The sequence below is a fragment of the Catharus ustulatus genome, chromosome 6 (genome assembly GCF_009819885.2).
Source record: "Catharus ustulatus isolate bCatUst1 chromosome 6, bCatUst1.pri.v2, whole genome shotgun sequence".
Classification (NCBI taxonomy): domain Eukaryota; kingdom Metazoa; phylum Chordata; class Aves; order Passeriformes; family Turdidae; genus Catharus; species Catharus ustulatus.
Genome location: NC_046226.1, coordinates 35860842 through 35886997, shown reverse-complemented (window position 1 = coordinate 35886997; position 26156 = coordinate 35860842). Strand labels below are relative to the sequence as shown.

Here is a 26156-nt window from a genome sequence, read left to right as displayed (position 1 = left end):
ATTTGACATGTTATTAAGTAAATGTAGGTGACTCCTTAAAATATTCAGTAAAACAAAACCTACTGTCTTAAAAGTAAAAATCAGCAGGAAACCATCATAAAGAAATATGACAACTAAAAGCATTTTAGAAAAGATATATTAAACATATAAAAAGGAAGGACTCTTCCACCAAAAAGTTCAAGACAGTGCTTTGCATTTGGGGGTTCTGTTGTTTTGGTTTTTTCCTAGTGAAATTCCAAAAAAATTCATACTTTGTTGAGCCTTTTTTAAACTAAATCAGGCGCTCCATATATCTTATAAAGTCCCGTTATTGCCTGCTTGTTAAGAAAATCCTCATTGACCTATGGAAAAAATAGTAAGAACTATCACAGCTGGGGATCCAATGCTATGGGTTGCTGGTTTCCCTAAATGAGTAGCTCTGAGGAAGACTGATTTCCAATAGAAATAGAGTTCATTGTTGATTGATTCATAACATTAGTTATCCTGAAGTTGGAGCCAATGTTTTTTACCTATGTTCATTATATCGATTCCTCCCTCAACATTACCTAGTCTGACTACAGTCCCCCTAAAGGCTTCTACCTCAGATTCTCATTCACACGGTAGTATTTTTACTTTCTGCTTATCCTTCTGAATTTTCAGAGATTCATAGTGAAATTCCCCATGAACTCCTGTGACATGCCCGACCTGCCCCACTCACCTGCCAGCCATACCAAAGGTGCACAAATTGTACTGTAACCATAACAGAGGAGCACATTTAGTGACAGCATAGGCATAAAAGTGAAATAACAAGAGGATTAAAATAAACAGAAGAAATAGAAAATCACCAGAATCACAACAAATCTACAGCAATGTATGACTAGAATAAATCTTAAGGTCCAACAGGCCACACAGCAGCAAGTAGGTAATTTGCAGTAAGCACAAATGATAATCAGTCTCACCTTTGGTTTTAAATCTGCTGCAATCTCACTTACCCAATTTCAGCAATGCTGCACTAAAACATCCTGTAACAAGTGCTGTGATGCCACCAGCAATACAAAAGTCTATCTCTTGATTACTAAATCCTGAGGTCTTTGACAAAACACAGGCATGTCTTCACAATTAGCAAAATTAGCCCACTCATCCAGCAGCTTCAAGGAACTCCCTGCAACTACCAAGAACTCCTAAGCCTAAGTCTGAATCTGAGTACCTTTTACAGGCAAAACAATCATACAACACTGTTGTCTGTTTCACAAAGTTAACTCAACCATTTCATACAATCTTGTATCGCTGTCAGCCTTCTAGGCATAGAACATTCCTGAGTTGCTCAACATGCAAAATCTATTAATTGAACACTCTCAATCCAAATAGCTAGCTCAAGAATTAGATATGCAGATTTTTTCAACAAACAAATTCTCAGTAACATTTCAGGGTTTCTGATCCTGAGTAAAGAATTCTTGCAGACTTTGGAATAAACAGCATCTATTGCAAGGCACTTGGTCTCCCCTCCAAGCAGTTAAAAATGAAAGGAATGTTGTTTATCATCCTAAAATAGCTCTCAGTTAAACATTAAAGTCATCACCATTAGGGAAAAAGACCATTTCAGTCATATGGCATTTCAATTTTATCCTTAAAATATTGCACATTACACAGGTTCTTCCTACCACTGCATTTTCAGGTTTGACATGCATTTAAAATTCCTCTTCCCATGATTTCTCAATTTCTCAGTTTCATAAAAATATCTCGCATCTCCTTGGAAACCTGAACACAGCACAACAAAGACGGCTGGCTCTAATGCTTAGAAGCAGGTTAGAAAAACAACTGCATTCCCTTGCTAGTTAAGATAGGGTTCAACACTTCATTTCTCCTCACTAATATATCTCACAAGAAGCTGTCTCTCCTCACCATTAAATTTCCTTCTTGTCTTCTCAGTCACTCACCCAAATCCTGTCCACTTCTTCACTGCTAAGTTACACTCAGCTCGAGGTTTCATGTGTTTCCTAACCATCTATGCAGAATATTGTAAGCGATTTAAGGAGGCTAACAATATCCAAGCAGTACTCCACTAAGAAGTAATCCTCCTCCTGCAAAACTGCAGGAATTAAGTGAATTAAAGCCCCTTTTGCAGAGGTACTTCTAATCTTGATCTACATCAGCTGGTTTCTATACCAAGTGCTCTTGATCAGCACAAGATACCAAAAAAGCCCAACAGGTTTCTATTGTCTTCCATGCCCAGATGTAGCTGCTGCAAGCCCTGGCTTGGGAATTGCTGTTTAGAGAAGGAGGCTGCTGCTACTACCAAAACCCAGCATCTGACCACCCCAGTTTGAGAATATTTTAGAGTACTGCTCTAGTTGCTGTAAGAAAAAAGGAAAGTGCTGCTTCTCATTTTGTATGTAGGACTACCCATGGAAGTGCAGACATCGTATGAGGTCCCCAAAAGGAGCTCTGCCCCAGCCACATAATTGCCTGCAGTAATGTTTCAAATTTAGCCAATATTTCCCTTGTAAAGCAATCTTCACCATTACAATTCAATTCAAAGCTAAAAATTCAGAAGGTATTTCTTAAGACTTACACAGTCTCAAAGGCATAAAAGTCCTCTCTCCCAGGAACTAACTGTTTTCTCGGTAGAAACACAGTGAGAAATTGGAATCATCCAGTTACTGCCATTGAGTTTAAAGCCTTAAAGAGAGACATCCCAAGAATAACAAGCAGCATGGAAATATCAATATGAAGGGGAAAATCAAGAAGACCAAGATTTCCCCTGCCCCACCAAGATAGAAAACAGCACACAAAAGGCAGAGAAAAGGGCTGCCTCTTCATACCTCTACCTAGGGAACATACTGCTAAGGGATATGGGACTGCAAGCCCAAAGTTTAATAGCATTAAAGAGAAGAACACAAGATGAAATTACCTTGTAACAAAAACTATTTGAATAACAAAGAGCTAGAATAGACACCAAAGTCTTTGAGTCTTTACACAAGTCAAACACAGGATCAGAGATACACCCCAGAGTATATTACTGTCATAACTGCCTATCGTAGATTTTTTTTTTTTGCATCATCATCCCAAGCATCTGTTACTACTTCTAATTAAAGAACAGATGGTCTGACCCAATATGGCAATTCCTGCGACCCTATATTTATCAGCAGGTGGGGAAATTAAGTTTTGAGGTCTGAAGCAGCAAAGCAAGATTAACAAAAACACAAAGCTAAATGGGTCTCAAAGCCATCTGGTATATGACACTTACTGAAAAAAATATTCTTGAAGATTTCATACAATGCATTTTCCATGGTCTCTGTACTGAGGAAAAACTGGCTTCCACAAACTCCACCAGATGCAAAAATGATTTAACTCCAAAAACACAGATCAAGATAATGAGTCCTTTTTCATGTTAAACTAGTGAAGCACAGCTATTCCAGCTGTACAGTGAAATTTGTGGAAGTGAAAAAACTCAGCATGTTCACATAAAAGTTAGAGTTGACTTTCAGTCTAACTTTCTGATAAGATCACTGCACACACCAGAAAAAGAAACAAAACAATGTAGACAAATGAAATAAAAAGCCTTAAAAGAGTTAGGTTCGGGGGGTTTTTGGCTATATTTTTTTACCTAAATGTTTTAACTGTGAGTTAAAAACCCATGTGAACTGTGGAAAGTTGCATTCCCAAATCTGGTGACAGATGGAGAAGACAGCTTGAAATAATTAATCTGCACAAGAAGAGGATGTGAGTGAGACTGATACTGAGCAATAGGACAGGAGAATCCCTCCTTCTACAGGTATCTTTCAAGCTTAAGTGGTAAGAAAGGGAACTTCCAGTGGTATATGGCTGAATCTTTTTTTAATACTCTGTTGGAAAAAAACTTAACTGGATGAAAAGTTCTATGTTCATGAGTCATGGGAACTTCTGATGAGCCTACATTCTGAAAATGTGCATGATCAAGCTTATTATGTTGCCAGGAAATACTATTATTGAACCAATGTAAATGAAAATTTCCCTTTCCATTTAGAAACAGTGACAGAGAATGAGCTAATACACATTCTTAAATTGAGTCACCTGTTGAAGACCAAAGGAACAAGGAAGCTGGTACTGGGGGCACTCTCTGTGAAGACAAGGATGTTCCTCAGCCTAGCTCAAAAGCAGGACTAATCTGCTACCAGCAGCTAGCCAAAATGAGAGGCCTCCCCCCAGTCCATGCCTCTACAGCAAATCCAGTACTTCAAGCATTTTACACTAATCTTAACTTCCTTTAAATTAACAAGACAGAGGTACTGATTTCTTGTACGTAGAGAATTTAATGAAAAAAACTCCAGAAAACTCCTAAAAAGCCTCAAATACATTCTTATGTTGCAGATTTGCAAGATGGAGAAAGGAAGGCTCCTCTCTTACCCCATCACCTCCTCCCTCTGGAAACATGATCATCATTAACCTGCATCACAGAAGAACTGCTCACAACCTTTTTGCATTTGTTAGTTCATAAAAATTGCTGCACTTCAGAGGGGAAAGTGGGCCCAAGCCTTTCATAGCATTTAACCTCATTTCTGACTTTTTTAAAAAATAGTAATTTTCACCACAAGTTTGGAATATATTTATAAATCTATGGGTTTTAGACTGTATATTAATACAGCCTGAAAACACAATACTGAAAGTTACTTTCCTCTCTCACTGCCATTTTCCTCTTCAGTCCAGTATAAGTCCTTTACTCTGCCAACCATTATTCTCCCAATACAGCCATTCATTCTCTTTTAAAACCCACTTCTAACACAACTAGTAAGCTGTCAAATGCTTAACTTTTGTATGACTGTCACTCTAAAGTGTACTCTCAACTCATGAAAAACTAGATGAGACTGATTTAAGTCAGCCTCCCCATCATCTGGTTACCTGACACACTTAAGACAGCTACAGATTCTGTGTTGAGAGTGGTAACTCATCAGGGTGCCAGTTAAAAAGCACCATTCACAGAATCATTTACCGCTTTCCTACTGCACATGTAAGTTAAAACACCCCAGCTATAACAAAAGGAAGCTAAGCGATTCCTTTGTGCACATGTGATGGGGTGCACATGGAGGGGGAGGAACAGAACAAAGATAACATTTGGCTGGAATCCATTAATTGGTTTCATTAATTGAAAAATATTCAAAGAAACTCTTAAACATGGAAAAATTGACGTAGAAAAAAAAAATCAAAATATTAGCTCAAAGTACCTTCGGGGAAAGTGAGTTCAATACACACAAATGATGGCAATTGAATATATGAAATCACGCTGTACTGACTTAGTTTAAAACCACTGTCATTCCCACACATGAATACCCTTATGTAAGATTAAGACACTTTTCAATTTATCTTGTTATTTACCAGGAATAGTTTTACTTAAGGATAGATCTCATTTTCTAGATTGTAGGGAAAAAGACACTTGACATTCTTAAGCATTTTCTACAGTGGATTTATGATTTGACATTTCACGGTATAGACACACAGCTCTGCATCTATGCAAGCTGAAGAAAATACAGTAAATTCACGAATACAAGCCGCACGGAGTATAAGCCGCATATCCGGTGTGTTGGCAACATTGATGTCTTTGTCAATAAATAAGCCGCACCCGGAATATTAGCCGCACTTTAGTTCGCCCGCGAACTTTCACAAAGTCGTCATTTAGTAACACAGTCGCGGGATCGCCGGGGCTTACTGGCTTACTGCCGACCTCGGAAACATTGTTTCCAAGTGAAAAAAGACACACCCTTTATTTACAAGCCGAAAAAGACAGGAACAATAGTGTGGTCATTTTGCGAGCATTCCCAATGGATCTGCGTTGCCTTTAAACAGCCGCTCAGCCACGAAGGCAGGCAGCTGAGCTCCGAGCGGAGCCACATCTCCGTGCTGGCACAGGAGTGGCCGCTCTGGCCCTCGCAGCCCCGCGGGGGGAGCGGCCGTTGTAGCCCTCACAGCCCCGCGGGGGGAGTGGCCGTTGTAGCCCTCGCGGCGCACGGGGGGAGCGGCCCCGTTGTAGCCCTCGCGGCCCCGTGGGGGGAGCGGCCGTTTTAGCCCTCGCGGCCCCGTGGGGGGAGCGGCCGTTTTAGCCCTCGCGGCCCCGCGGGGCGAGCGGCCGTGTTGTAGCCCTCGTGGCCCCGTGGGGGGAGCGGCCGTTTTAGCCCTTGCGGCCCCGCGGGGCGAGCGGCCGCTGTAGCCCTCTCCCTGCGAGCCGAGTGGCCGTTCTACCCCTCTCCCTGCGGGCTGAGTGGCTCCCCCAGCCCTCTCCCTGCGAGCCGATCGCCCACTTCATCCCACTCCCTGCGGGGAGAGAGGCTCCCCCAGCCCTCTCCCTGCGAGCCCAGCCAGCCCCGCAGCCGCACAAGACTGAAAACACTTTAAAAAGTACAGAGAAATATCACACACTTTTATCGAACTGCCGAGGTAACTCGCCGAGGTAACTCACCCCGATAACAACCCCCACCCCTCAGTAACGCCGCCATCCACAGGCAGGCAATAAGCTGTTCTCTGATTGGTTCATCGTCGGAACAACGGGAAACCATGGATTTCAAACTGTTTCGGCTCAGGACTGGACTGGTATGATACTAGGTAAGGGCAGATATCACATTTTTGTTCATAAATTAGCCGCACCCAAATATTAGCCGCACTTCTGGGTTTCCACCAAAATTTTTGTCTAATTACTGTGGCTTGTATTCGTGAAATTACTGTACTTGTTTCAAATCAACTGGTTAGCTACAGATTTCTGTATTAATCTAAATACACCTGCACTAAAGTATTGAATTATTGAATGATATTAGAAAAACAGGCCTAATAATGCCTCCTTTCTGAAATTATGGAAAGAATTCCAAGTGAGCTTTAAAACAAAGTAAACAATCTTAATGCATCCAAACCAGAAAATTTTACTGATATTCATATGAAGAGTGAACTATTGTGAAGAAGTGAAAGCTGTGACTGCAGACTTCAAGAGTTCAGTGCAACTGTAAGAAAATAAAAAGCCCTGCAGCCATCACAGACTGCCCTTTGAAGCCAAGTACCTTTCTGATAGCAGACTTCATTCACCCCCATGAAAAAGTTTTCGAACTGACACTGTCGACCACAGTTCTTAAGTTACCTAGGACACAAAGAAGCCCTCTAGATGTAATCAACGAAAATAAACATCTGCAAAAGACATAAGCAGCATGTTCTTTCAGGCAATGCTTAAGTCTTAAAATAAAATTAAAACAAAAATCCATATGGCAATAACAAACAAATACAAAGCAATATCACCCTCATTTATAAATCTTCAATTTAGTATACAGATCATTGTATGTTAATGGGATTGCGTCCTGTCCCTTCTGTTGTTTTAAGACTTTCAGAGGTTCTTCTCTTGCACAGAGCAAATGCATTCTCAATTAAAACACAATGTTATGCTGACACAAATTGTGTCAACTTGCATTTGAAAATTCCTATTGTGTCTCAAATTTGCACTAGTCTAAGAGTAAATTTTACATATGTTTTATATCACAGTTAAATATAACTATTGCTCATAAATTAAGTCCCGATCTCTGATTTATCCTATGTCTTATTGCATTTGCAATTTTAAAGGACAAAGCCTTTTATGGCTACATTTTTACTCATAAAAAATTTAAAAGAGGTTCTCCAATTAAAATATTTTCCCTATGGATATGGTAATTTTTAATGTGTACACATGAAAAGAGCTATGGTGATATGTTGACAGGCACCTGAAAGACACTGACAGCCAGTAGTACTTCCTAAATAAGAAATTATTTTACAGTGCTAATATATGAAAATATCCATAGAACAGGAATATTTGGTTATACCTACTTTGAATCACAGCAAACCCGTCATAACACAATGTAACTTTTTAAAATGCTGCTTCTAAGCATCAAGGAGGCACATGGGGTGCAAATGTTCTTACTGACCCCTGCTTTGAGTGTTCAATATAAACCTACCATATTCCACCTCTGCAAGTGTTAAATACAGCTGTAAGTAATTAAAGTTAATGACAGGCAAAGCAGAGCCATTCCAAAAACGAAAAGTTACAAAACTTTATAGGAGGCTGATTGGGAAAAAACCCCTTATCAAAATAAACTTTATAGTAGCAATTTTTACTGGTTGTTGTTTCAGATGAATATTTATGTATTATTTGTCAGAAAAATACCTTCAAATTCCTACATTAAAAAAAAAGACTAACAGAATGATTAGATGAAAATGATAAGAATTATAACTGGGAAAAACAAAATAACTTTGGTACAAGTAAGTACTGATGTTTACATAGAGGAGGCAGAAGAAAAAAAAGCTCTCAGTTTTTGCTGAATGCACTTTAGAAAAATCTTCTGTAAAGTCATCTCCTGTTCAAAATCCTTCACATAAATTATTCCCTATAGTTGAAAACCTGATCACTTGAAATACTGTGAAGTCTCTTCATAAAAATATGAGCAATTAAGCCAATAATTAAGCCTTCACCTTTTTTTTTCCCCTCATGGCACAGGGTGGGTTTTCTTCACATGGGACAATAGGTCAACAGATTTGTGTTTGGCGCATCTATTTTTTGGTTTCACCATTTTCACCATTGTATTTGTCATTTATTCTATGTACCACTAAAAGCCTGGAGAATTTTAAAATTTGAATTCTATAGAAAGCAATAAAAGTTATAACTGGCCTTTTTATGCTACCACAGATATGAGTACAAATTTCTTACACCTGCTTCCATATCCACAGGACAGTTCCCTCTCAAAGAACTGTTAGTACAGATAACCCATTTTCTCCTGTTTCAAGTAGTCTGCAAATGATTCTGATTTTTAGAGAGGCCACCTAGATGCAGTTTTGAACTAGAGATGCTCCACAAACTCTTCAGTTCCTTTTTTTTAATACAGTTACGTTATAGTAGAAGGAAATACTTCCTATTAGCAGACTAGGCCCCACTTTTACTAAAAGACAAACATTTCTTCACTCTTGTTCTGCATGAAACTTAGTAGAAACAACCACCACTATTCATTAAAAGAAACACTCATTCACACAATTCTTTGCACAGATTAGCACATGTACCAGGACACAACTGGGTAGAAGCCATTACTGAAAGGTAAGAACAAAAGCAGTACACAACCACAGATGTTTCAGTCCAATTCCACTGCAGCTCCAACACCTTCCCATCCAGGCCTGAACTTCCCTGGCACAGCACAGTGGATGTAGGGCTGTTACTGACTTGTGACCCCCAGCCCCATAATCCCTCCCAATTTAACAGGCAAAAGCCTTCTGCACCCCATTATTCTCCCCCGTCCCTGTAATACCAGCTGAAGCAGCCCTGCTTGTATCTAACCCAACTCCAGATCCTTCCCAGACTTCGGCCTTTCTTGTCTGCCACTCCCCTTGTCTCAGCGTGGCTTTTCTGGCTTTCATAAAGTAAGCTATAACCTGAGAAGGTGAAAAGGGAAAAGCTCTTCTTCAGTGCATGCTGCATGTCCCCAGCAGGCCCATCCCCTCACAAAGGAACTGCTGCTTTTTCAGATAAACACTATCATTTTCAAGAGACCACAGAGGGGTCCTAGCAGGAAGACTCCTCCTAAGCATATAGCAACTGGGGAAACAGGAGATACGTACACCACAGCACACACATGCAAAAGGAAATAATTATGGTACTAGACACAGCTCTCACTTTTAATAGACTCAAGTCCAGGGAATTCAATACTTGATAAGAGTAGTCCCCTAATACATGTTGCACCAGGATTTCTAAGCATTATTTTACAGCAGGAGAATAAAAAGCTGACTTCTAGATTTCCATATGTTTCTGCACTGAAAACAGCACTGTGTATATGTGTCTATACTCTCAAGCCATCTAAAGGCCTCCCTCCATTGATCTATCCAGTCTGTGTGAGGGATAAAACAGACATTGACATCTCTGAGGCCACAGAACTTGTGCTGGGGGCCCACTCAGAGCCCAGAGTTGCAGTTTAACATTACAGCTTCAGCCCAGTTGGCAGCTGACCATTGCCAGCTCACAGAGGCTGAACCCTCCCATCTCCATTCCCATCTTCTCTATTTCTGGCCTACAGTCATCTCCTCATATTACAGGCACATTCAGCTTCCAAACCAGTAGAACAAACTTTACTATATCCTAAAGATTTTAAGAATGCATGTATGCCTTCCAAGTAGGAGGAGAAAAAGCAAATATAACACAAGCATATAGAAAACTCATGGCTCAACTAAACTGAAATTAACCTCCTTTAGAACCTTCAAAGGAATGTCCCCTTGTGAGGGTAAACATGTAAGGGTCCACTTACCCCACAAATTCTTGCTGCATAGCTATTTGTGAAGTTGTTTATTTCCCTGAAAAATGTGTTTCTAAATTAACTCTCACAAGATCTCTTACTAGAGCTGAAGCAAGCCTCGTTACAAACACACATAGTCCTTTATCCATACTGTACCATCTGACATTACACTGAGTTTCAGAATAAAGACAAAACACAATGTTTAAGGAACTGTTAAATGTATAGAATGTGTCCTGAAGGTAAAACTCCCTATTTCTAGAAAAGCTGACAACTGGCCTTCACTGTATTCATATCTGAAGAAACAAATCCCTAGTTCAGCAATCACAGTAAATCCCCACTGCCACAATTCAATGTTAATAACGGATTTAAGTGAAAATAAAGGCATCACTGGATGCGTATCTTCATAAACCAAGATATCTGCACAGAAATGGACAACCATTCCCCTGTGATGATCTAGCTAGTTTGAGACTGCTGCCAAACAAAGTTAATAGGCAGCTGAAGTCCCTCCTTTTTCCTCCTCATCAACATTTCTAAACCAGAAAACTAAATCAATCCCTTAACTCTTTTCCAGTATGCTTCTTAAAATCCAGAGTGGAGTTTTTGGCTTTCATTCCAGTACTTATTCCCAAAACACAGCTGTAAAGTATAAAAATCAATTAATAATGTTTTGATACAAGACAGCTCATCCAGACACTACACAGGACAGATTTACTACTCTCATCATTAAATAAAACATTCAGAAATCTCCAGAGACTTGTTTTTCACAAATGTTGATAGAGACGAGTACTGCTTTTATCATCACTGTCTAAGCTTATAATAGAAGTATACCATTCATTTCAAATGACCAGAGGAAAAAGAAAAAAGCAGCTTCCCCGAGCATCAATCATTATTCTCAATTATGAATCCTGAAAACCATATTATGTACAAAAAGCATCCAGTTTTTAAACATTCCAGACTTCTCCTCACACCCACATTCCTATTAATGTATTCCACTAATTCATGGTTTGAATTTTATGTTCATAGAAAAGATATCCACTTACAGAAAAATGGTTCCACTTGAAAACACCACAGGCATTTGAAGATGGACACAGGTAATCTCTCTTCAAAGAAGCAGCAACTAGTAAAACAAACAAAATTAAACAAAATAGATAGATAAAATACTCTTGTTCAGAGTTAACTAATTCAAGACCTAAATAGTTAATGAGTTAGAGAATTATATTCCTGAACAGAAGAACCTTCCTGAGAGCACTTGCCACAAAATCTCAGCAGTATCAAACTGCAGTACTTTTCCAGAAGAATGGTTCAGGCCATCCAGAACTTTTTTAACCCAAGCAAGTAATTGTCTCCATTTTCCCTATTCTCAGAGCCTCCTTTTGTTATTCATTGCTGCTTCTAAATCGACTCCTCTCACCTCTCCTTGTCCTGCTCCCTTGTACAGCCCCTTTTCCTCTTGAACAGTCTCTGGCATTTACAGTCTTTGTTCCTCTCCTCTGAGAGCTCGCCCTCAGTATCCCAGCCTAGCATCTTCTCCTTCCCTTCCGTTCCTCAGCCCGCTGGTACTTGAATCACAGCTGCCTCCTCCCTCCACTCAGCTCTGGATGCCAGCACAGGCGGTACTGTCAGTACTGAACAGATTGTCCCTGCACTCGCGTTGTGCAGAGCCACAGCACAAGGAGGCTGCCGCTGCACAGGGAAGCGGTGCGGGAACGCGCTCGGCACTGGGGAAAGCTCCGGTGCCTCGGCAGATCCTGCCAAGTCTCGTCAGTGCTAGAAATCGGGAAGGAGGCACAACAAAGGTCCTTCACCACACTTAGCTACCACAACAGTAAACCTAAAATGAGTGTGTAAAATCTGTCCAAGCTAAAAATCTTTGACAACAAAAGCTTGAATTGGGACAGCTCCTTCACAGCACAACAGCCCCTCTCTAACTTCCAGGTGATGGGACTGCTAGAGCTACTCATCTAAACTGCAGAGTAAGTTGAATAAAACACTGAGCATTTTTCCTGCACTACAAATCCCAAAACTGACTGATGAGTCAAGATATTGAGATTAATATTTCCAGAATGGCAGTTAAGACAAACCATCAGCCTGTGCAGACTTGACTTGTAACACTGAGCTACAAACCTCAGAAAATTAAAGACTCACTGATAAGCACTGATAACTCTACCTTTGGCTCAGCAGGGAGCATGGCTGTAGGCAGCCAGTGCAAAACGTGCTACCTCCATTCATGAGGAAGTGTAACTTACAAAAGGATAAAATTTAGGTAGTAAAACATCTGCAAAACCAAATCCCAACACAACCTCTTCAAAAGCTAACTGTAGGACAGTTTTTCCCAATGCATCAGAACCTGTACTGCAACACAAGACACCATGAAATATTTGATTATCTGAACTAAGAAAAACATCTAAGAGATGCCTTCTATCTCTAACAAGGCAATACATACTTCATGCACCCATCCTCCCACTATTCCCAGGTGAAAGACCCTGAGACAACCATCAAATTAGCAGCTGGGGAAAGCCTGGACCACTTTTTCCAAAAGGACATCAGTTTAAAAGAACTCAGTGAAATAACACGTAGGCCAAGCTCAAGATTTGTCTTTTTTTCCCCCCCCATTTCTATTGTGTAAGCTGCCTACTTCATCCTCCAGTGGCTCTCAGTTTTGGTTTTTAATTTGAAATCAGTTTGGGACTTTCAAGGAAACAGAACAACTACAATTTCAGTAGCACACTTCATTATTTCATAATGTTCATAAGTGAGATTAATTCCACTAACAACGGGGAAAAAACAAACAGAAAAGAAAAAACTAACCTTCACTGAAAAGTGCAACTTTTTCCTAAGATCAGAAACAATTCTGTTGATTTAGGTCGAGCAATTATTTTTAGCAAATATCCTTAAACTTCCTTTCCAATAAAACAGGCAAACTAACATAAAACTCTGATTCACAACTACATTGTCAGTGTTCCAGCCATTTGCAATTATTTTCTAGTTGTTTTGCACTTAAAATGCCTTCCCAGACATGACAGATTAAACAGAAGCCCATGTGTCAAGCAGAAGTTACCACAAAACCTACATGGAAAAAAAACCCCACTAAACCAGATTGAATTTGCATCTGTTTGTCTTCCATTCCTCTTTAAGGTCTTGAATTTACCAGGATTTCACAGAACTAAGTAAAGGAATAGAGACAGTACTGTACTTTGGAGCTGGGATTTTGAGTGTTCCGTTAGAGTTGTGTAATTGGCAGCACCAGCAAAGGATCCTCAGTGCAGGTTCAGTAATTCACTAAGAAATTCGTCAAACAGCAGCCATTTAGAAAACAAGTCAGATTTCTGCATCACCTCTGGTCTCCACGGCTTCAGCTCTCAGCACATGTTGCTGCGCTATGGTTATTTGAACAGACGTTTTCAAGCACAGTCCTTTACTAAGTGGTTCCAGCGAGGAACAGGGGGAGAGCTATCAGCAAGGCAGTCCCAAGGTCTATGTTACTGGGTGCATTTATAAGATACCTAGCAACACTCTTTGTTCCTGAAGCTACAGCAGGTCTGCTCAAATGACAGATATAGTACAACAAAGATAGTCATAAAAGCCATTCATTTGCATGGCGCTTTACATCTTTGCAAGCCAAGAACCTCCTCTGTGCTCTTTTATACTGTTCTGACTAAGGCAAGAAGACCTTTTAAGTCAGTCCTAGTCTTGCCCAGATAGGAACTGCAGAAAAACACCATAGACACAAGTAGGTGGTTAGCAATGCCAACACAGAATTAGCTATTTCCTTCAAGCTTCCTGAGTAAATACCAGTCCAGCAGCGCTCCGCAAGGTGTCTCTGGGGGCGGGTGGGCTACAAATCACACTCACAATACAACAAAAGACAAGCATTATCTCTTTAATTCTGAGAAACACCAACATTGCTCTCCAGTTCATTAAGAATGAATTACTTAATGGCAGCTTTTCAATAGCATGCTGGCTTGGACAGCCCACACATTGATTCTGGATCTTACCCAGGCTATCAAAGCCTGCAGAGATGACTAAAATTGTGGTGGCACATACCATTGCCAGCCAGTTTTAGAATCTGGTCTAGAAAATGAGGGACCCCAATACTCTAGGGTTCCACAAGGAAAAGGCCAGAAAGTTGACCAAGTAACACTCAAAATAAATTCTTAAAAAAACCCAAACTGATGTTTGAGTTAGAACACAGAGCTATTAATTAATACATAGTTTAAGCCAGTTACTTACAATAATGTACACAAGGATATATAAAAGAACTAGTCTGAATGATTTCTAAGGTATTACCGATTTTCTTTGAGGACCAGTAAAAGACAGGGAATCCCAGAGGAATGTCAAACAGGGTATATGTCTCATAATAATAGTAAGGAAGTGGGAAATTACTTAAGTAGCAAGACAAACAATGTAATTCTGATGCTTAGAAAGATCTGGATATATTGCTGGGGGAAAAGAGATAGGATTTAAGTGAAGGCAGAAAGATAACTCATAGTCAAGGAGTCTCAAAACAACAATGTTCTCTCTTGGATAAATGTCCTATTGAAGCAGCAGGTTCAACATAACCTGGACACTATAAACACAAATTAATTAGTGTATATAAGAGTAACTACTGGAAAACTCACCTTCAGAAAACCAACAGCTCAATATAAAAAAATAAACCAAAACACAAATTGTTTTGGGTTGGTACAACTAGAACTTGACCTGCAGCAGATTATGTTTAGTTTATTAATTTTGGTGACCAAACACAGGCCCCCTTGAAGAGCCTGAAAATGACATCAAACTAGGGAGGTAGTAGAGAGGGGGAAAGAGGGCAGAAATTGCAAGGAATATGAAGATGTTCCTGATACCAAGTGAGCTTAAGAAATCTAAATTCTAAAGGGATTCTAAAACACACTTGATAACATCCATGCAAGGGACAGCAAAACAAAATACCCTAACTCTGAAAAAGGTAATTAAATTAAAAACCTTTACACATGCAGAATTAGCCATATTGAGGGTAATGAAGCAGAAGAGAGAAGCTTTTCTGAACACAGGATCACAGACTTAAGAGTCATAAACATGATATTCATCTTCACAGCCTCTGTCAAATTTGAGAAGGTGATAAGACTACAGAGCACATGGTTATGCCATTTCAAGTCTAGTCAACACAATTGTCCTAGCATTGAAATACCATATACATCATTCTTATGTATTCTAAGGAACAATCCTAAAAGTCTAGTTTTAAGATTAATAAAGAGAGATTTGATTTTCCAAGGGGTGTCTTATCAATAGTAAATGGAAAAAAAAAAAAAAAAAAATCAGTCTTTACTTATGAACTCATTTTTATGACTTATTTTAGGTGACAGTGCCCATGAAACAGATTTCTCCTCCCCTTTACCTTCCCACCACAAATGGAAAAATTATTTCTAATTTCAGTTTCCTCTTTTCTTGATCTTCTTGTAAAATTAACATGGAATTTTTAAAATAGAATTAATTTCATACTCAGCAGTACAACTGATATTTGTACTAATTCTATTTGGCAATTCACACTTTGCAATTCATTTTTAATGCTGTTAAAATTTTAAAACAAGGTTAAATTTTTTCCTTCTAGACAGCAGCTGCATTCTGACTCTAGCTGGTATCATACACTGTGTTTACACCATTAATGTAAAACAATTTAGTCTTCACCAACAGTTGTGTATGCACACACTTATTTTGGATCTGCCACACGTGTATTTACCAAAATATGACACCATCTTTCAGCCTTTTAAAAAATTCAGACTTTCAGAAACTCTTTAGAATTTAGACAACCACCATGCCAATGCCTTCAGTAACATTCTTTTCTGCCAGAAATTTAAGAATAGTACATTATTCACTTAGACACATTAGTTTCTATGAATCCAGGTATTGAAACTGAGTGGCAAACACACACAGCAGCTAGAAAGCCACAAACAGGCAGCATTCCCCTTTTCCTTAAAAAATATGTATGCATATTTACTAGTTCAGAGATCTAAAAGTCAGAAGAATATAAAAAAGCTGTTTGAAAACCCAAGACTCCTTACATACCTCATGTGAAAAATATTTGCTGAAGGACAGAACACAACTTTGATTACATCTCCAGGGCTATTCCAAATCATCTGTGAAACGAGACCGTGACGCCTGGGTCCAACAGTCACGCACGATAAGGAATGCAAAACTCCTCCACTTACAGAGAGAGTACCTGCAGTACTGCCAGAGCAAAGAATGTAACCACTGGCCTATGTGCAAAAAAAAAAGTGTGCTATTTCTCTGATACTATGGGCAGAATGTGGTGTTTTCAGATGCAGTAACTCCCATTTTCAGACACAGAACTTAAAACATTCCAATATCTAGATGCATGGCAGATTTTCTACAGCTTTAAAAGCAAACCTTACATTTGCATTTAGAGAAATAACAAAGAATCTGGCAAACAAATACAAGAAAAACATAAAATAACACAATAAAAGTAAAACAAATTAGCCCCACAGATTATCATATCCACCTGAACAGGGGAGCACCATTACAACAAAAGGGAGATAAATGCTAATGAAAATAGGGAATAGCAATGATTTTATCACTGCCTTATAGAAGACTGACCTCACTCCTAACATCGTGTTTCCCATCAGGAAACAATTCCCAAAACTATTTGTGTCCTATATTTTGTTACTGTTTGGGAACTTTTGAGACAGAACAAACGTGAGTTCTTAATGATAGCAACACCGATCTTACTGACCAACAAGTCTTCAAAACCACCAACTTCCAGGTATGATGACGAAATTTGTGAAGCCTCTGTGCCTCCAAAAGGCAAAGAAGTATTTTATGCAGACAGCCCAGTGATTGAAAGACACAGCACTGTTATTAAGCTGAGGCAAATCAGCAAATTTAAAGCTCTTGGCTCTTAGTCTAATACTTCCATTTTCAGACAGCAGGTTTTCTACATATCAGGTATATCTTTAAGAATCCTCTCAACCACAAAACAGAAAACAGAAAAAAATTGTGTTAGAGAATAAACAGTTGTCCAAATATCTACTGAAGTCTAGAAAATAAATCTTACATCACTGTGAGGGTTTTCAAACTTGAAAACATTGCCCAGTGGCCTCAGACTGCCACAAATAAAATTCTCTAGAACTTAGGTTTGCATTTTTGTGGGGGAATGGTGGTAGCAGATAGTCAATCTTGTTTCTGAAAGTACTTTGTTAGAATAAAGATAATTTTACATTAGACCCTTTATGAAAAGAAAAGTAAGTTCATTATTGAATTAGTAAGTGCTATCTATATCTATCCAAATACAAGAAAGCTCCATCTGGTCTATATGAAAAGCACAAAATAGGGTCTATGTGTTACATTTTATATTGATTGTACCATTACAATAAAGGCAAATGATTCTGATGTTACTCCAGTTCTTACCTGATCTTGTCAGATCTATCATTACCCTGTATACTTTTATCAATATAAATCATGCATTAGAATACATACTGCAAAACCCCTCAGACTAATAAAAGGGACTTAAGTAAATAATTACTAAATCTAGTTGATGATAAAAAATACATTAGACATTAGAGATATAAAGGAGCTTGTCAGTAGTCAAACCAGGCAAAAGATTTCTCCAAATGACCACGATTCAGTATAATAATGAACTATAATATCTCATGCAAGAGAAAGTGACGTCTCTGTACCCTCTACACTTTAATATATTTTAAATTTTGCTCCTATGAAATTCAAAAGTAACCCTATGCACTCATGCATGCTCCTCTACCACAAAGTGCAAACACATTTTGACATAGCTGTTTCTGATTTTTTTTGTACTACTTATTACTAAAAGTACTTCAGCATAGTTCTGTAATTCTTTGTCAGAAGTAGTTACTGTACAAACACTTTTTCAAACACTAAATGAAAATGGCAGGCCTGATGCATTTGTGCTACACTAAACTAGTACTGTAAGCCACAAACTTAACTGTAAAAATAATAATCAAATACAGACTAAATAAGAAAAACATGAAAACTGTTTTTATTTCAGCTGATTTGTCTAGTCATAAAAGCATTAAAGAAGGATATTTCTGAATTTGTATCAGCCATGATCAGGATGATCCTGAGCTGCACCAACAATCCAAATGACAAGCAAAATGTACTGTTTCAACACCTCACTAGATGTTGACATTTAGAAATTTATGCTTCAATTTAGAACAGAAGCATAACCCCTGCACAAGTATTAACAGAATAAAATAGTTTTATAGGTAAATTGTATTTTCAGTTGAGATGACAGAACATGAAGCAGTCTTTACAAGGTTCACAGATGGAGCACTAAACTCAAATCTCAGCCTCAAGGATGCTTTTTTTTTTAAAAAAAGGGAAGAGAAAAATGTCAGTTCTTGACAGCTTACCAAAGGACAAGCAAACTTCTATTTCTCCTGTAATGGAATTCTGGACAAAAAAATCTGTCAGGAGAAAACAAAAGCAGTAACAGTAGCCCTTTGGTCACAAAAGAGCAAGCAGCTTCTGCTGAACACTCAGATTTTGTCTAATGTCATGTTTGTTGACCCCTTCCAAAATTTAAAAGTACGCATTTATACACTCTTGAAATATCCCACATGCACAGTAAAACTCTCTAAAGGGTCTCTAAAGGTTTTCTACATTGATTTCCTTTGGAATCTACTCATTCAAGGGAAAGGCTAAATCTGTTTTCATTTAATAGGCAAAATTAGAAAACAGCTTAAATCCTGGTTATATAAAAACATTAGAAGAAGGTCAGTCACAATCCTCTTTGCTCTGTAAATGAACAATTCCAGAAGTGTCCTCAGAGCACTGAAACCACTTAGTTTATTCTCTGGGGGCCTCACTGGACTCAAGGTATGTAACTGCACGACTATCTTAGAAAAAATGAAGAGTCATACAAGTTGGTGAACATGGAGTAACAGTTGAAATGGGTAACAAAAATACAGCAGACACAGCTCTGGACATGTCAGTAGAGGTATTATTGATGGGGAGAAAGCTTAGGAAAGTTTAAGCCCTAACCATGAAAACAGGAGCCCAAACTCCAGAATATTTCACATGCTGCAATGCCTTACAGCTCTGAAGTTAGGTGACTGTACCAAACAGATAACCAAATATGAAAAGCAGACCCATTAAAATACTACCTGGCATTTCTCAATTCCTTGTAGAATTCTTTATATTGAAGACTATGAAGATATTTGTATCCATCAAATTATACTCCAACACTCACAAAAAACCCCCAACAACACAAAACCAACACCCACACATTGACAGCATTAGGAATTATTCTGAAAAGAACACTGTACTCTGTCATATCACAATGTAAGTTTTCTGTCATCAGCACCACATGCAATTCTCTTCTTCCCAATTTAAAAAAGCTCCTGCAGAATTAGGAAGTGTAAAAGAAAGACAACAAAGAGCAAAAGGTACTGGATTTCCTGATTCAGAAAGTCCTGAGATAGAAGACATTAAGTCTACAGCTACAAATCCATCCCATCTTCCTCCATTTATGCCTGCTGCTGTGCTCTGCCAGATGCAACACACACTTGTGGAGAGGGACTTTTGATTTGACCAGAGTAAGGTAATGTAACACTGGACTTCTGAATGAATGACAACAGTTAAATTTCAACTTATGAGAAAACGTATCCAACTTGTCCAAATATTTAACCAGCTCTTCTGAATACCTTTGTAGTGTCTCTGAAGATGGTCAGGAGCCTCAACATTACCTTCTACGATTTAAGCCATTTTAATAAAAGCCAAGCTAAAAACCCCAGATTAACCTTTACAAATGGAAAAAACGGCAACTGCTGTGCAGAATAATCCAAGAAAGAGTACTTGGCTCATAACTTGAATTCCACAGCAAAAATATTAACAGCCACTGCATTTACCTGCTCTTCTCTCTCTGAGCCTTCAGTCTAACCAAATGTACTTCTGCTTCCCTTTTATAGTCAAGAACAGATACAAGGAATAAAGATCTCTAAGGTACACATCCGTCCCCTTATACTCCCTCACAGCTACGCATGTAAATGTTTAAAAAAATGCTACAAGCTTCTGATTCTAAATTAATCCCAGCCAGGATAGTCCTCAGGCTTTAGCAGATCAATTTTGTAGTTCATTTTTCTTCCACACAACCTCCTCCTATGAGCAACTTATTTCAGAGGTTAAAGCTGTTTTCCCTTCTCAGAGGAGGAAATTGCGCTCTGGTTCTCAACTTCAACCTTTCTCCTCAGTAAACTTCTGCAAAGAGCTCTAACCTAAGTATCAGAAGGGAGAAAAAGAGGAATAAAAGGAAATATTTGCTTAAGAAACTAAATGCTGAAAAGCAGTAGAGAAAATGAAGGAAAAAAGAGCAGAGTAAGAAACTAGAACAAGAAATAGTACAAGGAAAACGATTATATAAAACAATGACTGTTCAGTGCTTCCTCATAATCTGAAAATGATACCTATACTATCATACATACATACAAGCTTACTGCACCTTTGATCTACAGGCTTTACAAACACATTACCAAGAACACAACAACAAGAGGAAGCAAGAACAACTGTGGCTGTTTCCCTAAGGTATCACTATCGCACAAAGAAATCAAGGTCTTCAAGAGCAATGCTACACCAATAATGACAAGGCTAATTTAAAAAAACAAAAATAAACAGTAATAGTCTTTTCCAGAATTTTTTGTGTCACAGCTACACAACCAGAAGCATCCAAACATTTTCAAGTGTGCAGGACAAAGCAAACAGCTTGGTCCAACAACCAGATGAAGTGGCCTTCCTGTCTTTCTTTTGTGTGCAGATGGAATGAAGGAACTAAAGGCTGGCCAGGCCAGCACGCTCTAGATGCAGCCCTGACCACCTGACACATCCCAACACTGAGCCTCACAAACTATGGGACACTGATGTGGCTAAAGGAGGGGACCATTCCCACATGATCTCAGGTTTGCATGCACACACACACACACACACATAATTACCAACAGCAATAAACCCATAAAATCCACCATGCTACATCCCAATTTAATTCTATCCAAACAATTCCTCAACTTTAAAAGGTTCTGTTACTCTAGACATGCCAGTTTAGAGAAAATTCTCCTCTTGAATGTTTTCTAATATACATATATACATGTAAAAATGTGACATGATGAGATTCAATGACAAACCTTGCATCTTCTTTCATTTTCTATTGGAGATGAACAGGCATCGGAGAGACTGCAGCTCAAACACAAAACTTCTGTAAATATGCCACGCATAAAGCTAAAACGGACTGAATCTAATATCAGAGTAGTTGAACAATTACTCTGAATTAGAAAATTGAAAAAATTTGTTTAAATAAAAAAATCTATAAGCTGTAAAAGACTCAGTGAAATTACGCATTAGTGGTATTAAAGGTCAGTGTAACAAATAGCATAGCTTTGGGGTACTGAAGAACTATATATTAGTACCAGTTTTTACATATGGAATTGACAGAATTAACTAGTGACGGATGGCAAATTCATCTATGTATACAGGGCATAAGACTAAAGAGATCAACATGCTATAAAACCTACAAACACTAAGATTATTAGGAAGCACTACTTATTAATTGCATTACTACTACTACTACAAAGACAAAGACAACTGAGACTCTTTTTCCATGAAGTCACATGGAACAGACAAAGGGCAATTGGCACAAGTTGCTCCTGGGGAGATTCCAATTGGACAGGAGGGAAATTTTTCACACTGAGAACCATCAGCCATTGGAAAAACCACCCTAGAGAAGTACTGGATTTCACAACTTTTAAGAATTGGAAGGACAGAGTGCTGGGTCATCATGTCCAGACAACTGTGCTTTTGCAAAGAAAGGCTGGCCCAGATAATCCTTGAGGTCCCCTCCAATCTCGTATTCTATGCTAAAACTATACATTCCCATTATGATGTGTACAGACATGCATGCTATGTTTTATACATAAAAAACATGACTAATGCCTGATGCTGATGGGATCTGTAAAGCTAGCATCTCACTGTCTAGTAGGCACTGATCTTTATCTTTCATCAAATGGAGCAGAGTTAAGTTGTGGGTTTGCATTATGCATAAGTAGTGAATACAATTAGGCTGAAAAGCAAGCCTATCTTCTCTGATCTCAAGTGGAAAGTGTGAATTCTGATCTACACAGAGGTGACAGCTCTGAGCATCACTCCAATTTACTAGCCAGCTTCCTTGAATCTGCGTACTCAACAGAAAACTCAAAACACGTAGTTGTGGTTAATTTTAAACCACTAATATTTAAACAAGTGAGAATACCAATTAAGAGAGCAAAGAAATTATTTTACTTCATCTGGCACAGAGAAACTTGGGTTTACAGCTCAAAAAGGGTACTGAAAAACTGAAGGAAAAAAATTTAAATGCATGTAAGAAGGGAGAGACCAAGAGAAAGAAGGATTTTGATCAAGGATTGTTATAGAAGGACTACCAGTGAATGGACACCTTTTGCTTTTAGGCAGATGAAATAATTTAAGAATTGTTCATCTCTGAATTGCCAAAAACATTGTATTTGAAGCTTTCTATAGAAATGCTGTATTTCAAGCTGATGCATCTGCTCTGAAGCATGAATTTAGGAAAATCCATCATCAGTGCAGCTGCAATAGTAGCAGTTCCATGTGTTCTCAAAACATTTCACAGAGGAATAAAGTATTTTGCTCTCTAAAGGTAAAAAAAGCAGGGAAATAACACTAGTCCAAATTTTGCTGCTCTGTTGGCTCTTCTGTCAGGGGGTTGCTGGTTTTTGTTTGCCGCTTCCTTGGTTGTGGGGGTTTGGTTTGGGGTTTTTTTTTTGGGGGGGGGGGAATGGGGGCAGAGAGGGACTGTATTTTTGTTGGTTTTAGTTTGGTTTTTTTGTTTTATTCAGTACATGAACCTAGTGAGGGGTTTCTTATGCCACAGATTCCACCTCTGTTCAACGTCTCAGATTTATTTAATTGTTGATTCTTATTACTCACCTGAAACAATGAAAATATTGAACTACAAAATTATATTGCTATTCAATACCAAATAAAAGTACAGCACAATGTACTTCAGCAACGTGCAAACTGAACAATGCATAAAAATCAAAGTATGACAATTGCTCATCCTTCACCAGCCAGTCCCATAAAATGTTAATATAGCAGAACCAACTGCTAATATAGCAGGATTAGCTACTCTTCTGTTTAATAAATAGAAAACATCTTGGCTTTTAATCAGTATACATTTGTAATCATACAAAGTACTAAGTACATACTTACTAGTTCTAAGTTACACTACTACCACCTTAAGGGGAGAGCTAGGAAAAATTCACAGAATAATGTATGCATTTAATCTACCAACAGTTCTCATACAAGCTACAGAACTCAGTTTTACAAAACCCTCAATTTCCAGGGCACAGGATTGCAGTGATTAAGCACCCAGACTTCTAGTCAGCCTCAAACAGATTGTACTAAAATCCATGTTGTTAAATCCTTGCAATCATTTTTAATCCAGGCTAGGTAGATTAATGCTAACTTGGGTGTGCCTACTAACCATTCTGAAACCAGGAAGTCTGCAGATATAGCATGCCTCATTCTTGGCCTGCCTATTCAGCAGGTGCCTGTAACAGAAGAGTGTGGATCATTTCAATCCATACCATTAAATAATCAGTCATTTGGGACTAAGAAAAAGGGTGTCAAAGCATAAAACCCTCACCAGTTTAGAGACAGAAAAATTACTGAGACCCAAGCTTTCCTCTCTTCACTTACTCACATACACTTACCTTCTGAATATCCAATTCTTTCAGTCTCATACACAATAAAACGAAGGTGAGACTTACTATGAACACTCATTTTCTATTATAATGGACATATTTAGCTATTAAGAATATTGTCCAGTTTTTCTGAAGGATCTTATTGCAATTCTCCAGTTCTTAAATACATTAACTAATCTCTCAACTATCCCATACCAGTTCTACTAATTCACCCCACTGTTTTAAAACATAAAAAACCGTAAAAATAGGCTATGAACTTTCTACTTCTTTTCCATTTAAAGATAGTTACTGCAGTTATCCTTGAATACCACAGTACAAAAGCATTACACAAAACAATCACTAACTTGTGAACATACATGCATTGAATACATCCATTCCCTTTGACTCAGACATGCATGTGTGCAAAGGTACATGCATTTGAAATATATATGGGCACTCCTCAAGGAACATCCTCCTTTCTTTATAAAGAGGCAAAGACTGTAAGCACTAATTGTATGGGCTCTTCCTAAATTTCTTCAGATTCCTCAGGGAAACAACTTGAACTACAAACCTACACAAGCCGAGTAACAGAAATCCTTTGTATAATCACCAACTAAACCCTGGGGAAATGTCTGAAAAAAAACCTGCAAAATGCTAGGAAGGAACACAACTCTGTACAGATCTTCTTCTGGCCATTCAGAGAAACAGTACCCAAATAGCTCCTGCCTTCCTTTGCAGGGAACACAGCACTATGTACTCCTAAACACATCCCAGTGAAAAAGCAAGAATCACTGAGACCTTTTCCATGTCAACCCCACCCAACAAGGCTTTATTACTGGTGAACAAATGAAGCCACAGGACTTCAACCTGTAAACAGGAAAAGAATAGTACAGATAAAACCAACAAAATATAACTTAAGGTCAACATTAGCCATGCACACAGTGGCCATCTCTTCCTCTTCCCTCCCCACAGTCTTCATTTTACACTGAGATCAAATAAGCAGTCTGAGGTTAAGTTTCGTGCAGAATTTTACAAATTTTATTCTACCAGTATCTACAGAAGAATGTGGAGAATTAAAAAAACTAAGTTTACGTTGCCAAATGCTTTGCACCTAAATATACTTACAAATTCAATTAAGATTCTGTATTTGAAACAAACAAATATCAGCTTTATTGGAGTGTGATACTATTCCTGAAAAAAGCTGCTTGTTAATATGGTTATGTTCAACTCCCAACTGTACATTCTGCTCAAGAATTTCAGTAAACTCAACTGAGTAGAATAGGACCATGAGCATATACATTCATAAACAACCAGCAACCAGAACTGTTACTGATGAAATAAATTCGGTTTTAAGTACAACTTTGTATTACTAGATTTGCTACAGGCTGGAATTTTAAAAAATTTTAAATTCCACTGAGAATTTTTTTTTAATTACACAAAGTTTCCACTTTGAACAAAAATTGCATGTGTATAATAAAAAGGAATTTACCACTTTCGGTGTTTCAGTGGTGTAAGATAACACCACTGGCAAAATGAATTAATTACCTGATCATTCTTTATGAAAAGTATGTGACAAAAACCCCAGTCTGTGGAATCCAAACATACTAGGGCAGAAAACTACTCATTTACTTTCTACTAGTAAGTTAAACTAATAACTAAAACTGCTCTTACTTCATCACTCAAGACAGCTCTTTTTCACTGTCCATGTCCCACTACAGTGTTTACTAATATCATGATTCTAAATAGCCTCTTAGGACCACAAACTCCAAAAAAAAAAATAGAAACCCACACATTTTTGTATGGTGTGGAAGACATGGACACTATTTTCTCCTCTATGGTAACTTTGAGAGCTATATATCAAAGAAAACCCCAGTAATGATTATGTAAAAATCAACACTAAAGATGATGCCAAATGAAAAGGTAAAATGACTCAAGGGATAAGACAAAATAATTAAAATAACCTTTTCCAAGGGCTCCACTAGACCTGTGAACAAATATCTTTTTTTCCAGAATATACGTCCTCTGAAGGAAAAGTTTTATCACTCCCCTAAGTCAAACCTCAGAAGCGAAATCTCTGCCAACACAATGCAGCTTTGCTGACAGTCAGAACAGTTTTAAACTGACACTTTTGATACAACAACATCCTTCAAGGCAACTGCAACAATTACAGGGCAGATTCTCTCACCTATTTGTTTCTTTTGACATCCAACAGATT

At 38.3% G+C, this 26156-nt stretch overlaps 1 protein-coding gene across 4 annotated transcripts in view; it reads right to left on the bottom strand.

The window, feature by feature from the left end:
• Positions 1-26156, bottom strand: part of SIPA1L1 (signal induced proliferation associated 1 like 1) — a 200234-nt gene that overhangs the window by 108147 nt on the left and 65931 nt on the right. For 3 of the 4 annotated variants that reach the window (XM_033061860.2, XM_033061859.2, XM_033061862.2), the window contains exon 3: positions 11273-11349. The exons of the other annotated variant lie outside the window; for it this stretch is intronic. The gene's annotated coding sequence lies outside the window, so the exon portion shown is untranslated. The remainder of the gene's footprint in view (positions 1-11272; positions 11350-26156) is intronic. 4 annotated transcript variants of the gene reach the window in all.